At 43.0% G+C, this 10,000-nt stretch overlaps 1 protein-coding gene across 19 annotated transcripts in view; it reads right to left on the reverse strand.

Moving 5' to 3' along the window:
* LOC125041486 (PDZ and LIM domain protein Zasp-like) overlaps positions 1–10,000 on the reverse strand; it is a 135,710-nt gene that overhangs the window by 43,851 nt on the left and 81,859 nt on the right. The window lies entirely within an intron of this gene.

Genomic DNA, 10,000 nt, shown 5'->3' on the forward strand with positions numbered 1-10,000 from the left:
AGGAACGCGTTGGATACTCTGTTTACTTACACAAAGGGCAGAGTGTGTGGAGTCCATCTTGTTGGATTCAGGAGGGAGGGAGGACGGTGGGGGGAGGGGAACGTGGGGGGGAAAGGGGGTTTTAAGGGCAAAGATGTTGGTAATTATGAAGTGTTTTGTTTTTCTTCTTTTTTTTACGTAGTTTTCAGCTTTTTCCTCTTCTCCTTGTTCTTCTTCTTCTTCTTGTTATTCTCCTTACGCACCTCTTTTCCTTCTCTCTCCTACTCTCCTTCTCACACAATTACCTCCTTCTAATGCTCCTCCTCCTCTTCCTCTTATTCCCTCTCGGTCCTTCTCCCTTTTCTCCTTCTCCTCTTCTTCCACCACCACCATCACCTCCTCCTCCCCTTCTCCTCCCGCACCACTTTTACCTCTCCCCCCCCCCCCTCCTCCTCCTCCTCCTCCTCCTCCCCCCCTCCTCCTCCTCCTCCTCCTCCTCCTCCTCCTCCTCCTCCCTCCTCCTCCTCCTCCTCCTCCTCCTCCTCCTCCTCCTCCTCCTCCTCCTCCTCCTCCTCCTCCTCCTCCTCCTCCCCCGTCCCTTTCCCCCCCGAGGCCAAGGCAAGGCAGCGAGGGCGAGGCCGCGGATTCAGACGTCCTCAGTGCCCGAAGCAGGTTAATGGGCATCCCGGTACCGCATTACGACGCATTTCACTTTCATCTCGCTTCCTCAGACCAGTGATTTAACTCCCATCGCGAATGACGTCACGGTTTCCGGTCTCTCTCTCTCTCTCTCTCTCTCTCTCTCTCTCTCTCTCTCTCTCTCTCTCTCTCTCTCTCTCTCTCTCTCTGTCTTCTTTTCTTTTGATCGTTCTAGTTCTTGTTCTCTCTCTCTCTCTCTCTCTCTCTCTCTCTCTCTCTCGCTCTCTCTCTCTATCTCTCTCTCCCTCTCTCTCTCTCTCTGTGTCTTCTTTTCTTTTGATCGTTCTAGTTCTTGTTCTCTCTCTCTCTCTCTCTCTCTCTCTCTCTCTCTCTCTCTCTCTCTCTCTCTCTCTCTCTCTCTCTCTCTCTCTCTCTCTCTCTCTCTCTCTCTCTCTTTGTTCTCTTAATTGCTCGTTGTATTTTGTTTGTTTTCTTGCTTGTTTGTTTGGGTCATTCTTCTTGAATAAACATTATTGTGAGTGTGTGTGCGAGTGAGAGTGTGTGAGTGTTAGTGAGTGTGTATAAAAGGTACGCGTGACTGCCCCTTTGTGTGTATGTGCTTTCCCAACCCAAATGATGCGCTAAAATATTGCCCATTGTGCCTCCATCCGTGAAGAAATATACCGACCTTCCTGTTCTTCCTCCTGATACACAAGCGAAAGTGTAAGTGTGAACGAATGCCCCCGCCCACGCTCCCACCCACGCCCCCGCCCACGCCCCCGCTCACGCGCAAGGTTAACGAGGCGTTTGTAAAATTACTGTCTACTTTGGCACGACTTGGAGAGCCACGCATTGAAGTGGCACTCGATGCCTTGCTTCACTCGCCCTCAAGGTCGTGCTAGTGCCTATGGACACCTGGCATCTCAGTAAACTCGAGATGGATGAGGGAGATGAGCGGGATAAACAGGATGTAGGTGTTGCTCCCGATATTTAGGAAAATAAAAAAAGGCTTTATATGTACGTCATTATCCTTTCGTGAAGACTTGCACCGGCTTTAACTATCTCAAAACCTACGACAATATTTCCCCAGTAATTTATCTATCTATCCTACGTACTGTGGATACACATAGGAAAGATCGCTAATGTTGTAGAAAATACTGCTCGCCAGCACTTCGTATAACTTAACTTAAATGTCGTTAATGAATGCAATTAGTGTGTGAATAATATGCAAATTAATGTCACCTGGCTGCTCAAGTGTAAAAAGTGGGTCTTGGTACAATTTACACCGAAGGTTTCAGGGATACCAAGGGTGTGTACTATCATACCGAGGAGTATTTTGAGAAGAGGAGGAGTAAGAGAAAGGAGAAGGGGAAGAAGGGAATAAGAGATACCATCGATAATATCAAGGAAAGAAGAACGGCGCAAGAAGGGAGGGAAAGACGGTGAAAGAGAGAGATATGAGTGAAAGGAAAGAGAAAGGAGGAGGTGGGAATCTGGGAAAATAAAAACGAAAAGTGAATAAGGAAACAGAAGCACAAGAGTAAGAATAGTAGCATAAGTAGAGAACAGAAGCACGAGAAGAGAACAGAAGAGAGAGAAGAGTAGATGAGGGAGAAGAACAGAAGAGGGAGAAGAACAGAAGCACGAGAAGAACAGAAAATAGAGAAGAACAGAAAAGGGAAAGGAACAAAGGCACGAGAAAAACAGAAAAGAGAGAAAAACAAAAAAGGGAAAAGAACAGAAACACGAGAAGAACAGAAGCAAGAGAAAAACAGAAGAGAGATGAACAGAATAGATAGAAGACAGCAGAGGCGCGGAGGGCCCTCACCAGCAGCATCAGCAGCGAGGCGGCGATCGGACCGTCTAAAAATACCGGGATGGTCGCCGCCTCTTCCATCGCCCCCCCCCCCCCCCCTCCGGCTTCAAAGGAGCTCCCCCTTGTAGCCTGAGCCGCGGAGAGCCACCTGCTGCCGTTCCCTTTAAGCGAGGCTCAGCTGCCCGAGCTCTCAGAACCGCTGCCCACTCGCTTTTTCCCCCGCTGGACACCAATCAGCTATCGGCCTATGTAGAGAAGACGACCCCCCGGCTGTTTCGCTTTGGTACCATTCCTTAACGCTGAGCTCTTATTGTGGTATTTGGCTACGTCGGGCGTGTTTCTTTTGTTTTTTTTTCGGATTTTTTTTTTGTTTCCGGAATGCCAGCGGGTCAATTTGGTTCTTATGTGCTTCTGTTATTAGTGTAATATTATCTCTTCTTTCGAAACAGGGCTACCGTTCCTATCGCACTGAGTTTAAAAGTCTGTATCCTTTAATGATAACGCAAGCACGGACGCAAGCACGGTTTGTCTCACGTGCGAGTAGCTGCGAGACGATCATCACAAAACTAACTAGATGAGGAGGAGGAGGAGGATAATAATAAAAAAAAGCGATAATAATACTGATGACGATGATCATGTTGATAGTTAAAACATATTGGTAATGGGGAAGCCGGTAATTATGATATTGCTGATGGTGATGTCAATAAAATGTAGCAACAACAAAAACACCAACAATGACAATAAGAACAACTAGAGAATGATAATAATAACAAAAAAAGTACCCTCATATAAAATAACAAGGTCGGCCAAGGAGACTCGGAGAAGTAAAGAGACAGAAGTGGATAAAAAAGGAAAAAAAAAAACAAGACAGATAACGAGAATGATATAGTGGAAAGGTGTCGAGACGAAGTGTCTGAGCGGTCTGTCTTCGGGGGTCGTGTTTTGCAGATGCAGCTTGCACTGTTGACTTTTCTTCTCTCGTTCCCTTTTCTTCTTCTTCTTCTTCTCGTCCCCTTCATTATATTTCATTTCGCTTTGTTTCCTGTTCGTTTTATTTTTTCCAAACCCTATTTCTCTTTCACCTCTTCATTCACCCTCTTGCAACACATTATTTCTTATTTTCTTTGCTCTTCTTCTATCCCCTGTTCTCCTTTCAATCCCTCTTCATTCTTCCTCTACTCTTTATTTTTCTTACATCGCCTTTTAAAACATTTTCAAATCATTTTTTTTTTTTTTTTTTTTTGGTCTCAAGAAACAACATCCGTTTATCAAAATCCCCTTCAGAGAATCGACGCAAGTAGGCAACCTCATTAAAACGATCATTAATTACAATCTAAAGAACTTACTTACAAAGGTGTAAAACATCGGCATAAACAGAAAAAATAATGAAGTATTTACGCCTCAAACGAAGTCAAGTGTTTATCATGGAGCGGCCGGCGCAAAAGAGAGCTATGTAAAAGCAGAGGCATGACGTAAGGGCGACAATCCTATCTAGGAACAGTGACAACGTCGACCATCCCCGAGCGAGGATCCCTAAGCATCCGTTTCCCTTAGCTGTTCAAAGTGAAGATGATGATGGGCACTTGAAGAAGATAAAGCATCTTGCTCTATTGCAGACAGGTCAGGCCGATGGCGCGTCAACATGACTGCAATGTTGCAAAAGAGGGTCTGGCGAAGGCACCTTGCAACAACATCTAGCGGCCACAAAGGTCGGATGAATGGATGGCCTTAATTATATGAAATAACCTTAAACGCTTATGACTTTGTTTCTATGCCTCTTTATTCTTCTCTCTCTCTCTCTCTTTTTTTTTCTCACTCTCTCTCTCTTTCTTTCTTTCTTTCTTCCTTTCTTTCTTTCTCTCTCTCTCTCTCTCTCTCTCTTCGCTTCCTCTCACTCTCACTCTCACTCTCTCTCTCACTTCCTCTCACTCTCACTCTCACTCTCACTCTCACTCTCACTCTCTACTCTCACTCTCACTCTCTCTCTCTCTCTCTCTCTCTCTCTCTCTCTCTTTCTCTCTCTTTCTCTCTCTTTTCTCTCTCTTTCTCTCCTCTCTCTCTCTCTCTCTCTTTCTCTCTTCTTCTCTCTCTTTCTCTCTCTTTCTCTCTCTTTCTCTCTTCTTCTTCTCCTTCTTCTCCTTCTTCTTCTTCTTCTCCTTCTTCTCCTACCCGTCTCCCTCTCCCTCTCAATCTCCCCTCTCTCTTCCAAATGACCCCACTAATGCCATTATCTGCTAATTACATAGTAGCTAGTCAACAATCGCACCGTCTTTGAAAACAAGGTCATACGCGCCCACCACTCTCCACTCTTCGAGGCGGGTCAAAGGTCACCGAGGTCAGGGCAAACAAAGAAGCTCCAGTGACGCAACGGAGGTTATCCGGTTACGAGGTGAGAATAATGTTCAATACCAGGGCCTTGTAATTACTGCCTGGTCTCGACGCTGAGGGGTGGGAGTTCACTGGGGAATCGAGGGGGTCGGGAGGTCGGGGGGGGGGGGGCGTCGCTGGCTCTGTGTGGTCCGAGTGGGGGGTGGGGGGGAGGGGGGTCTTTATGCGTGGTTTTAGGTGTTGGGGATGATCAAAGGGAGGGAGAGGGAGAGGGAAGGAGAGGGAGAGAAAGAAAGAGAGAAGGAGAGAGAAAATTAAAGACTGAGACAGAATCAGAGAGGGGAAAAAACAAACTATAAGAGCGCGACAGAGTAATACAGAAAGCGAGGAAGAGAAATTACCTGAAAAAGATAATCTGATAGACTAATAGCCAGACAGAGAGACAGAGAGACAGAGAAAAGAGGAGCCAACCCACAGCGACGCACGAGAGCAAAAAACACAACCATCATCGGGTCCTGCGATATAGAATCCTCCGCCCCCCTCCCCCCTCCCCCCAGCGCCTAATCTCGCTAGATCTGCTGCATGACCTCCTCACGCCCATTCCGCCCACGCTGAACATCAGAAAGGGGCGCGAGAGACGAGGGAAAAACGAAGAACATGTGTCTCAGATGGGTTCTTTCGCCTTGTCAAACACCGCCGAAGGATTCCTCACAGTCCTTAAGGAGTTGATTCTGAGTCCTGGGTTTACTCTTCGTAGATAGTGAAAGAGATATTGAAACATCGGAAGAAGAGAATAGGGTGCGAGAGACAAGAGACAAAGGAAGAACATGTGTCTTGAGATGAGTTCCTTCGCCTAGGAGTCAGGGAGTCGATCTCGAGTCCTGCGTTTACCCTTCGTGATATTGATAATGATATTGAAACACCAGAATAAAGCGTGAGAGATAAGAAACGAATAAAAAAAAAAAAAGATGTGTCGAGATAAGTTCCTTCGCTTTGTTAAACACCGCCATAGGATTCCTCAGAGATCTCGCGTCCTGTGTTTAATCTTCGTAGATATTGATAATGATACTGAAACACCAAAATAAATCGCTAGAGATTGGAAGACAAGGAGAACATCTGCCTCGAGATGAGTTCCTTCGCCGAGGAGTCCTAAAGGAGTCGATCTCGGGTCCTGCGCTTAATCTTCTTAAATAGTGACAACGATATTGAAACATCAGAATAAAGTGGGAGAAATGACGAGATAAAAAGAAGAAGAACACCTGTCTTAAGATAAGTTCCTTCGCCTTGTACACCGCCATAGAAATCCTCGTAGGATGCTTAAGGAGTCGATGTCGATCTCGAGTCCTGTATTCCCTCTTCGTGGTAGTCCTTGATAGTCCTTTTGGCTGTAATGGGACCCGAGTGAGAGCCAATGCCGCTGGGTGGGGGGGGGGGGGGGGAACTGTTGTTTCTCGTAAATCATGGAGGTACGTTTAAGAGACGTTATTTTTTTATTTTTCATGGGTAGAACAGATGAAGAGAATAGATGAAAGATATGGGAAGGAGAAGGAGGAGAGGAAGGGGAGAGAAGAAGAAGAGGGAAGAAGAAGGAGAAGAGAAAGGGGAGAGAAGAAGGAGAGGGAAGAAGAAGGAGAAGAGAAAGGGAATAAGAGAAAGAGAAGGGAAATAAGAGAATAGAGGTGCAGGGAGAAGGAGAAGAAGAAGAGGAGGAGAAAGGGGAGATATGAAATATAAGAGAAGGAAGAAGGAAAGCGGAGAGAAGAAAGAGAAGTACAAGAATAGAGATGAAAGAAAGATAAAAGAATGTTAGAAAGATAATTGAAGAAAAGAAAAGAACAAACCAACTTTCCAGTCCTTCTCTCACCTTCAACAAGCTATAATAGGCTTTAATGAGAGGTCAACATAAGGTCGAGAACAGAATGTAGTCGTGCAAAAGCCATGAGCCTACGACAGGTGTGGTTACCAAAGCGCCGAAACTATTAAGAAATTGTTAAACAGCGAGTTTATTTATCTCCGGGCTATCATTATCTTCACGGAGAATAATTGCTGGTACTAATTCCTTCTAACCGCGGACTACTTTCAACAAATGACCTCATGGACGCAGTGAAATTTGAAAAAAGAAGAAATAAAAAGAAAAAAAAAAACGCATACCAACGCTTAGTGTCAAGAGGGATTAATAAAAAAAAAAAGAAAAAGAAAAAGAACGCGATATGTGAATTAATAAACACAGTGTAAAATGAGTCCCGTTTTCTCTCATAGATAGACAGAGACAGCTGGGTTATATACTCTTTTTTTTTCTATTTCTTCTCTCTTTAAATTCCTTTCTTTATTTTCGTGTGTTTTATTTCCTTTTCTCTTTTATGCGTTTTTTTATGTCTTTTTTTTTTTTTTTTTTTTTTGTCTTTGATGATATTTCTTATTTCTTTTCTCTTTCAACTCCTTTCTTTACGTTTTATTTGCCTTTCGTGTGTTTTCTTTTCTGCTTTGATAATGAGCCAACTTTAACGCAGTCATAAAGCATTTTGTGGACTATTTATGATTCGTTTCGCAGAGTTATGCCAATAGGATTCAGAGTATAGTTAAATGCAGCATTTGGGTGAGTGTGCGTGTGTGTGCGTGTGTGTGTGTGTGTGTGTGTGTGTGTGTGTGTGTGTGTGTGTGTGTGTGTGTGTGTGTGTGTGTGTGTGTGTGTGTGTGCGCATGTGCGTGTGCGTGTGCGTTTGCGTGTGCGTGTGTGTGTGTGTGTGTGTGTGTGTGTGTGCATATGTGCATCAGATCGGTAGTAAAATTAAACCTTTATTCTAATGAGTGAATATTTCTAATTATGCCCCTATTTGCCGGTAGTGATGAGGTGAAGAGAAACACGTAGAGATGACATATTCATATCAGTAAGATGGAGGGTGATGATGACGATAAAAAAAAAAAAAAAAAAAATATATATATATATATATATATATATATTAACAAAAAAACTAAGAGAGGTGATGGTGGTGGAAATATTAATAAAAACAAACAAACAAAAAAACTAGAAAAATAATGATAGCGATAACATGAGATAAGTGATATTGAAAAAGATGATACTTATAATGGCAAAAATACGCGTCGAAAATAACAGCAAGCATCGATAACAGAGGAGTAATAATACCTATAAGACAAATGATTATAATATTGATAACAGCATATACGCTAAGAAACCAGTAATCTCAACAATTAAACACACACACACACACACACACACACACACACACACACACACACACACACACACACACACACACACACGCCCCAAAACCTCCAACAAACATGCACCATCAAACACACAATCAAACAAACCCAAAACACACAAGAAAAAGGAGAAGAAAAACTTAAAAAAACGCGCCGCCACCGCCGCCTCAGAATTAGGAAGCGAAGCGACGAAAAACAAGAGTTAGCCCGCCATGACGTAACGACCGCCACGACACGGCGCATCACGACCGTCGCTTGTTTACCCGATAAGGAGACCCCCGCTCGTGTTCACCGGATATTTCGACAAGAGAAAGAGAGATAGAGGGGGGAGGATGGGAAAGGGAGGGATGGAGAGAGGAGGAGAGAGAGAGAAAGAGAGAGAGGGGGGGGGGGGGAGAGAGTGAGAGAGAGAAAGAGAAAGATAAAAGAGAGAGAGAGAGAGAGAGAGAGAGAGAGAGAGAGAGAGAGAGAGAGAGAGAGAGAGAGAGAGAGAGAGAGAGAGAGAGAGAGAGAGGGGGGGGGGGAAGAGTGAGAGAGAGAAAGAGACAGAGAAAGAGAAGAGAGAGAAAGAGAGAAGAGAGAAGAGAGAGAGAGAGAGAGAAGAGAGAGAGAGAGAGAGAGAGAGAGAGAGAGAGAGAGAGAGAGAGAGAGAGAAAGAGAGAAAGAGAGAGGGGGGGGGGAAGAGTGAGAGAGAGAAAGAGACAGAGAAAGAGAAAGAGAGAGAAAAAGAGAGAAAGAGAGAAAGAGAGAGAGAGAGAGAGAAAGAGAGAGATAGAGAGAGAGAGAGAGAGAGAGAGAGAGAGAGAGAGAGAGAGAGAGAGAGAGAGAGAGAGAGAGAGAGAGAGAGAGAGAGAGAGAAAGAGAAAAAGGAAAAGACAGAGAAAGAAAAAGAGAAAGACATGGAAAGACAGAGAGAGAGACAGAGATAGATAAAAAAAATAAATCCAGGCCAGGCTTCCTTTCCGCTGTGGGAGCTGTTGATGCAGTCATCCAAATAAAAGCGGTTTTGTAATTAATTGACTTAATGATCTGAAGGTTCCACGCCGTATAATTTTCATATTTTCTAATTGTTTGTTTTTATGAATGTTATGACTTTCGTTTGTGGTGTAAGTGAATCTTATCTTATTTTATTTATTTTCTTGTTTTTCTGTGTGTGTGTGAAATTTGGGGTACTTAATTTCACTTAATTTTATGTTTTGTTTATTTTGTGTGTATTCTGTTGTGACTTTCTATGATTAATTTTTGAATAATGTCTGTCTTTTATTCTGCAGTTTTATTTCTTGTAATACTTCAGATTTTTTTTCTCATTAATTTCAGTAATTATTTTGATGCAAGATATGAATGCTTATTTCTTTAGTTATCATTTGATATAATTATAAAGTTCAGTGCATTTTCATTACTTTTTGTTGCATATTTATATCAGCTAATGAATTACCTCTTTCCCGTATCCCTTTTCTATCATACATTTGTATTTTCAATGAGACAAAAATTCTGTACGACAAAACCAGTTTAATATACAATAATAAATTCGCAGTTTGTATAGCCGACCGATTTTTCTAAAGCAAATTAAAGAAAATAAAAAAAAAAAATGCATAGTTTTCGAAAACTCTCAACATGGACTCTCCCTCCGTTTCAAGTTCTAGAGACTGATAAGTATTAAGGTTTATAAATAGACGTGAATTAGTACGTGGCAGCCGTATATATCAAACCAGCCAAAAACATAAAATAAAACAGATAAACAGCTTATCCAAAAATAGAGCACACTTTTATTTAATATACAAACACGTACATTCAATAAAAGCGACATAAATAATTCCCGAGATAAGAATAACAAAACTAAATATGCAAATGAGAATACAAGTGACATCTCCCCCCAAAAAAACATAAATTACGAGCAGAAAAGCTGAACAAATTTGAAGACAAACAACCCGAGTGCAGTAGTTAGACTGAGGGACGCCACCGAAAATGAGTCGAATGACGTCATTAAAGGACATGGGGGGGGGGGGGGGCCAC

This window comes from Penaeus chinensis, chromosome 30, assembly GCF_019202785.1.
Source record: "Penaeus chinensis breed Huanghai No. 1 chromosome 30, ASM1920278v2, whole genome shotgun sequence".
In the NCBI taxonomy this organism is placed as follows: Eukaryota; Metazoa; Arthropoda; class Malacostraca; order Decapoda; family Penaeidae; genus Penaeus; species Penaeus chinensis.